This window comes from Lipotes vexillifer, unplaced genomic scaffold (assembly GCF_000442215.2).
Source record: "Lipotes vexillifer unplaced genomic scaffold, Lipotes_vexillifer_v1.1 scaffold395, whole genome shotgun sequence".
Taxonomy (NCBI): Eukaryota; Metazoa; Chordata; class Mammalia; order Artiodactyla; family Lipotidae; genus Lipotes; species Lipotes vexillifer.
The window spans coordinates 7,968,126-7,976,599 of record NW_006797390.1 but is presented as its reverse complement, the minus strand read 5'-3'; the positions used below and the strand labels follow the sequence as shown (position 1 = coordinate 7,976,599).

The 8,474-nt window shown below is 45.5% G+C and overlaps 1 protein-coding gene across 1 annotated transcript in view; it reads right to left on the bottom strand.

The window, feature by feature from the left end:
* ERC1 (ELKS/RAB6-interacting/CAST family member 1) overlaps positions 1–8,474 on the bottom strand; it is a 393,512-nt gene that overhangs the window by 2,424 nt on the left and 382,614 nt on the right. The window lies entirely within an intron of this gene.

Genomic DNA, 8,474 nt, shown 5'->3' with positions numbered 1-8,474 from the left:
TGTGTGTGTATATATATATATATATATAAATGAGATATTCATATAAAGTACAGTACAATGCCAGACACACAGAAAATACTTGGGAAATGTTAGATGTTGTTGTCATTATTGTTACTGTTGTTTTTATTAAACAGATAAGATTACCCAGAAAAGAGCATGTAGATTAAAATGCAAAAAGAATCCAAGTTTCAGTTACACTGTTGACAGAATCTAGATGCTCTGAGCCAAGAATGACTATGCTGCTCTTTCAAACATCAGTATAGCAAAGAGCTGGGAACAGATTTGGCAATCTTCTTTCTGCTAAACGTTGCTAAAAGACCAGGACGTGCAAGGGCCAGATTCAGACCACACGAAGTCTTGGTGTACCTGAAGCTCTGGCTGCATCATATGAATAAGAGTCTCTGAAACGGGGAAACCAGAGAGGCAAGGGGCCTTGTGAACACGGCCGCACAGGCCGTAACCCAGAAATACTGCTCGGTGAAAACGCTGCTGCTCTCAGGTCTCTTCAACCAGCTGAAGTAAGTGAGGAGGTTATGAGGCTGTACAGCTTCAGTTTCTTACCTTAATCCTTCCCAGGAATTCTCTGGACAACTTTGGTTTATATTCTGAGCCAGGAATCTTCACAAGTCATGTAGCTATTGCCCATGAAATACGTTTTATTCTAATTTGGGTTCTGTTAAGTTGATAATCATGAAGTTACTAATGAATATATTTTAGTTTAACAACATTTTTTCAAGGGTTTTATTTTTCTGACTTAAAAAGTATTACACATGCATTGTAGAAAATTTAGAAAAAAAGGCACCCCTCCAAAATCACCTATAATATTAGCATCAGGAGGTAACCACTTCTATATATAGTCATATACTCCCTGAGACTTTGTTTTATTATACATACATGTAATTTTAGAAACAAAATGGCAATGATATTATATAGATTATATATAAGCTGATTTTGTTTTCACCTAAAAATATACTCTAAATACATTTCCAAACCAAATCCCAAAGGCTCTTTTTGAACCTTGGTAACTGATTCTAAAATTTATCCTGAGGTGTAAATATATAAAAAGAGCCAAGAAAACATTTTAAAGGAAGAAAAATGATGTAGGACTTGCCCTACCAGATTATAAAACAGCATAAAAGCACACTAATTAGAAGAGCATTGTATTGATACAATTAGATCAGTGGGATTTAGAATATGATCAAGATGCATTTGAAATCAATGAATTGTATTAGGAAAACTGGGCCCAGTTGTGGTTAGATTCCTACTCATGTCATACGTAAACATAAATTTAAAACTGGCTAAAGATCTAAATTTAAAAATTATACTGGGGCTTTGCTGGTGGCGCAGTGGTTAAGGATCGGCCTGCCAATGCAGGGGACATGGGTTCGAGCCCTGGTCCTGGAAGATCCCACATGCCGCGGAGCAGCTAAGCCTGTGCGCCACAACTACTGAGCCTGCGCGCCACAACTACTGAGCCCACACGCCTAGAGCCCGTGCTCCGCAACAAGAGAAGCCACCGCAACGAGAAGCCCGCGCACCACAACGAAGAGCAGCCCCCGCTCACCACAACCAGAGAAAAGCCTGCACGCAGAAACGAAGACCAAAACGCAGCCAAAAATAAATACATAAATAAATAAAATAAATCTATATAAAAAATAGAAATGTAAAAACATTCATTCAAAAAGTATTGATTGATTCGCCCATGAAAAGGCAGTTCTGATACATGCTACAACATGAACCATGAACACATTACCTGGACTGAAAGAAGATAGTCACAGAAGACCACACTGTACGACTCCATTTTTATGAAATGTCCAGACAAGGCAAACCCAGATTAGAAGGCGGATCAGTGGTTGCCCAGGGCTGGGGTGTGACGGGGTGATAAGAGGGAATGATGAAAATGTTAGAAAGCTGATTGTGGTAATGGTCGCACAATTCTGAGAACACACTAACCCTATTACATGGTACGCTGTAAACGGGTGGATTGTATGATGTGTGAATTATACCTCAAAATAACTGTAACAGCATATACTGCCTGAGTCCTGCATGCAAAGTGCTGTAAAGGCCACAGAGAGGAATGAATGAGCGCTATGGCCTTCAGCTTGGGTAGAAAGGGGAGCTGGCAGTAGATGTTAGAGGTCAGAAAAAAGGGTCATTCCAAACAGACAAACAGTTAAGAGCTGGCCAGGCGCGGAGGAGATGCGCTTGGCTGGTCCCCGAGGTTTGGGTCTCTGCAGAAGCAACGCCAGGTGTCCCCAGGCCGGCCGGGCGCAGGCACTGCCCCCAGGACCCCCCAGGCCACTCCACGCTCTCAGTGAGGCGAGCACCTCTTTAGCAGAACAGCGGAGACAAACTGGCGTAAGTTAAGAGAACGATGGCAGGTACGGCTAAGACGCAGGGTTAGAGGAAATAAACAGGAGACCTGGAGGAGCGGAGACTGAGAGCGGGAATGTGATTATGACCCACAAACGTCAGGGGTGAGGCAGAAGTGGGAAGGGTGACGGCACTGGAGGAGGACGCAGAGCCAGAAGTGATGGAAGAAGACGAGGGGAAAAAAGCAGAGGTCGACCATAAGGCTATGGTTTTTCCAACATCTAATGAATGGTCTGCCTGGGAAAAGGTGTTTAAACACAGAGAGAGGGTCAGAAGAATCAAAAGTTTAGAGAAGGCAGTGTTCCTTCATTGGTGGGAGCTGCTCTCCATCCCGCAGGCCTTCCTGTCTCCAGGGGTTACGGCTGGTTTGCACTTTATCTGGAAGCAGCATTGAACGTGGGCACGGCTGAGCAGGGAGAGACTTCACTGGCACTTGATCCATTATATGCTAAAATTTCCTGTCTTGAAAAGAACTCTCAAAGATCAGCCTTTCTTGTGAAACTGGAATTACTTTTTAAATGAGGATTTTTGTTTTGACTTTGAAATGCAAAGCTTTAGGCACATCCTGAAGTCCAAAGAGCACAGAATGTGTCGGGAACATGTGGTTAAAGCTTCAGACCACTTAGGAAAGAAAGGCAATGTGAAGAAACCAAACGAGCGGCTTTAGACAGCTGTAGTATACAGCACAGGTGGGAAAACAGATCTTGAGATGGATTAGTACCTCGTGACTTTAAAATGTTTCATTAGCATGCGCGGCGCGTGTAAAAAAGGAAGCCTCTGCGTGGTTTCAGATGTGGCAGGTCCCATGGATGAACTGGGGAAGGTATATTCCAGCTTCTGAAACTTAATTTATCAGATTTCACTGAAGATATTCCTGTCCCCACCCCTGCTCCCACCCTCAGGTCCGCCTATCCATCCCTCACCCGCCCCCCCAAAGAAAGGGCCCCTTGGACTTCACACCAGGAAAGAATTTCCCAAAACGCGCACACATGTGATATTTGGGATTTAATGAAAATGCTTATTACATCTTAGCCACAATGAACTACATCCTTCTCTGTCCCTCTTGCCTTCCTTGCTAAAGCTACAAATCCGAATTTGGTGGATATAAATATGACTGAGTAATCCAACGAGGTCTTCCATATCCCACCCTCTGCCTTCTAACACTGGCAGGCCAGTTCCACCGCCGCAAGTACTACAGTGAAAAACACTGTCTTCTTGTTTACTTTCTCAAAAACATTATAATTATACGTAGCATGTAGGTTTACACAATCTCCCTGCTAGATACAGAGATGCAACCTTCCCTGTATGTACTGAAAGCTTTGCATCTAAAGACAAACAACAACAACCCTAAAAACATCTCCAAGTAAATTAATTTCCACTAAACTTCAAAACAAACTTGGTCCCACGAATCCCGCAAGCTCCTTCTGTAATGTAAGCATTAAATCCCATACCTCAGCATCTCCGTTCCCTCCATATATAGAATATCTAACACAAAACCTTCCTCAAGTGTCTTGGGCCTCTTTCTATTCAACCTTAAGTGAACTAAGATGCTCCGGAGGAAGGGACTCTTGTAGTAAGAGCTGTACAAGTATGTGCCTCCAATAGAGAAAACAGAATACAGGCTCTGCTGAAAGAAACAGGGGCTTGGAAATGTGGGTCAGGACGACCGGGAGGGCAGTGCCCTGCACGTGGGCCTGCTGCTGTCAGTGGCAAAGGGCACGGCTCAGGACGGCTCCCAGTGCCAGCAGCCGTGAGCCTGAGGACTCATTACTAAGGCAGCGCAGGCCTGACACAGCCTACCTCAAAACAACCCCACGACACTGCAGTTCTTCCTCCTTCTCCAGGCTACCCTGACCACCTCCCACGTCTCTGTGCCATCAACTAACTCTGTTTCCAACCTCTGCGCTCCCCGATCTTTGACCACAGCCTCAGAGGGCGCTCTCACCCCAAACTTTCTGAGTCTGCATCTCACAGGCTAGACCAATTTTCCTTTCTTTCACCATCAAACATCTAAAAGAAGTCTGCATTTGCTACCTCTGTCTCTCATTTCCCTCCTTAGCATCTCTGAATTTAGTTTTTGCCATTTCACCAAAACTGCTCTCCCCAAAGTCCGCTAAACTAAGACTTCCACGCCGAAAACCACACGACATTATTTGGAGAAGTGACACAGCTCTTAACTGGAGGGAGACGTGATGACAGACGTGAAGACTCGATATCGTAAAAGTGTCAGTTCTGCCCAAACTACCCACGGATTCAGCGTAATTCAAATCACAACCGCGGCAGGTGTGTGTGTGTGTGTAACTGACACGCTGACTCAGAGTGTGAGAGGAAATGCAGAGCCCAGGACAGCCCGAGCAATCTTGGAGAACGATCATGGAGAAATCTTGCTACAACACAAAGCTCCCGTTACTAACACAGCTTGCGACTGGCACAAGAACAGACATAGAGACCAAAGGAACAGAACAGAGAATCCAGAGAACGAGCCCAATCCTGGGAGTAACCCGAATGTCCACCAACAACTGAATGATAAACTGTGGATATTCACGCAGCGGAGTGTCAGTGGTGAGAATGGATTAACCACACCCACGCACAACGTGGTGCTGAACGGAAGCCAGACAGCAGAGTTCACACTGGGTGATTCTGGGCATATAAAGCTCAGAAACAGGCAAAAACAGCCTGTGGTGCTGCAGGCAGGCTGCTCTGGGAGGCTGCAGTTGTGACCGGAAAGCAGCTCTGCCTCTTGTGCCCGGTGCTCATTCCACGGGCGTGTAAACTCACAGACTTGTACACATATGACTCAGGTAGTATTCTGTGTAGGTGTCACACCTCCAAACCTAAGACTCCAAACCAAACCGAACCTCAGGGATCCCCTAACAGCACAACCTGTCGGTCGCTGGTCTTCGTCCAGCACAAGCCCCCCTGGACACTTGGCCCTGGGGACACCTGCTCGGGACTCTCCCTCCCAGGCTTCCTGGCTCTCTTCTACCTGTCCGTTAGTCCATCTGTGTGTTTCTTCCCTGTCCTGCGGCTGTTCCTCCCCTTTCTGCTTCCTGCCCGACACGCAGGGGTTCCCTGAGGCCTAAGCAGACTGTCCTCTGTTGCCCTTGGGTCACCCTGTCCACCCTCGCTCCATGAAGTTCAATAATCATAGCAACTAACCTACTGGACATGGATCCCGGCCGGGTCTGCTCTACGTGCTTTAGTGAACCAGCACATTTAATCTACTTTCTTTGCCAACTTAATTATTTCTTTTCAGGTGGGTTTTGTAAGACTTTTTTATTTAGCAGAGAACTACACACATATACAAAACAGAACAGTATAATAACCCTCATATGACCTAAATTTAACCATTTTCAAGGTAGGTATAATCGTAGCTCCCTTCTTTCTCCCGAGCTTCAGACTAACATTCACATGCCTGATAAACACTTTTTTGTGAATGTTTCACTTATACATCAAGTCATAGTGTTCATACTGTTTAATAAACTGTTCTTTTCACTTAATAATGACTAAAAATAGTTTTTCATGTGACTAAGTATTCTTCTAAAACCCAATTTTTAAATGGGCTGCATTGTAATCCTTTTAATGGATGTATTATAATTTATTTAACTAATTCCATTATTAGAAATGTAGTTTGTTTTCAGTTTTTCACTACTATAAATATTAACGTGTTGAAATTTTCTGTACATAAATCTTTGCATATCTATGACTGTTTTCTTAGAATTCCTGGGTCAAAGGGTACACACCTTTTTAAAGTTTTTGACATGTTACCAAACTGTTCAAAACGGTTGTATTAATTTTCAGTCAACAAATAAGGGTGACCATTTCCCAGCCTCCCGGTCCACTGGGGTCACACACACACCCCGACCTTGCCAATATGACAGGGCTGCTTTCGTTTGCAGTTCTTTGTAGTTCTTTTAATTTGTGGTGAAGCCAAAAATAGAGGCGAAACATTTAAAAATATATTTATTGGCCCTTTCGTCTTCTGTGAAATTCCTGTTAACGCCCTTTCCAGGCCATGTTTCTTTCGGTTTAGTTTCTTCCTTGCTGATCTCCTGGTCACAACCCTAACACAGGCTCTCATATCTCAGCATCTTTTGCTTATTGCAATAGCTTCACAGCCATTTCAACCTTGGTTTGTAGGAGTAATCTTTCTAAAACAGGTTGGATTAGGTTCACTCCTCTTCCAAGATCTTAAGTGATTTCCTACCTACAACAGAGTCCAATCTCTTCGGCATGGCAGCCACCCTCCGGCCCCATCCTACTTTTCCAGTTTCATCTCCTGGTATGTCCGTGCCACCCTCTGCCTTTGCTTTCACTCTTGATGAGGTTCCCTCACCCTGGGAGGTTCCTACACCTCCCTCTCCCCCATCTAACTTACTCTTCCTGGTGGAGATCATTCGCCCCTTTTGTCTGCCGGAGACATCCCTTTCCGGAGGTGAACACTGCTGAAGTATTCATTTTGTCTCCTGTCGCAAGAGTTCGCTACACATTCAATTCCTCAACTCTTCAGCAAGCCTCCTCAGTGCATTCTTTCTTACGTACCAAGTCTGCCTAGCAGAACAACCTACACATAGCAGACAATCGAAAAACAACTGGAGAATGAACTAAAGGAAAAGATGCCAGTCCTGGGGGAAAACGCCCATAACTTTCCCAAGAGCTTTTAAAGATATATCTGAAGCATCTCCAAATCAAGACTGTCTGATGGTGGAGGCCTTGTAGCAGGACACACCAACTACCCATGGTAACACCCACGTTGCTAAAGTTCTCAAAAGACAGAACATGGCACAAGCACAGGATACCAAGGTGGCCTCTGGCAGGAACTTTCTGGCTTTGTCTGCTGAATGTTATGATAATGTATTCTGTTCTTAGTAGCTATTCCAGCCCTCAGAGTAGTAATATGATTTCTAGAGGGACTCCAGCCAAGAATCACAAATGCAACAGCAACCCAATCTGGATGCTCAAAGCAACACACATGGGGAGGGTGTGTGGCAGAAAGGCAGGGGGGGCATGTCAGCCTCCACCGCTGCCCAGGGAAGAAGGCATTTCAGAGAGGCTACCTCACAGCCTCCACACTCCACAAAAACACGCCATGAAAGGCTGACTGTGAGAGAGACCACTCCAGCTCCCCTCCTGCTTTCCACGTCAGGACAGCTGTCAGAGAGCAGAGCTGACGGTGGAAGGATGATCCGGACACAGCCGGGCGGGACGGAGGGTCAGAGGTACGGCGGAGGACGGGCTGGCAGACCTGAAACTGCCCAGAACATCCACCGCCAACACAAGTCAGGGTTTCAGGGCAGGGGCGGCCTCTCTCCACAGCCGAGTCAAGGCCAAGGGAGAGCGAACAGAAACCCGTGAAAAAGGGAAGGCTTAAAAGAGAGAAAAAGCCTTATTTCAAGGCAAATAGTTCTCTATTCACAGACACAGGATGAGGCTGAAGAGAAGGATGGAGGGATGGGTTTAAAGGAGGGATGGTTACAAGAAACCGGACTGAACAGATTCAGTCGTGCTTGGTAGTGACTCAGATTAATTCGTTTCTGCAGCTGGTTTGGTGGTGGGTGGGGAATTACACAACAGATGCTCAGTTTGGTTTAATCAGACACGAATCTGAACCTGCAGTTTTTGACAGCTAGGTCCCAGGGTGCAGAGGCCGTGAGGTCCGAGCTGTAAATGGACATGATGACTGGAGCCTTCCAGAAGTGACAGTCAAGCCGAAGTGGTCCTCTGTCCTGGCCAGATCTGGGCTACAGTCCCCAGCCCCAATTAGCAGGCTGCTTAACTACATTTACCCAGGAGATATGAAGACATGAAATACCCCGAGTTTGGATTTTCGAACTAGAATAAATTGCAATGTATTTTGTCATAATTATCTGCTGAATAAAAGATAAAACTTACATGGTCAGAGGGACCTGACAGCACGGTGGATATTTCATGCCCAGGCAGTAAATATTTCCTTTACTTTCTACAGGAATTGGGTCACTTGCTTGCTCTGTGGAGTCCCTCTAGCACTTAGTAACAGGGAAAAGGAAAGCTGCCCTTGAAAAGCCCCGAGGCCCTCCCTTCCCTGTATTTCAAGTCGGAGCTGGCAGCCTGAATCTCCCAGT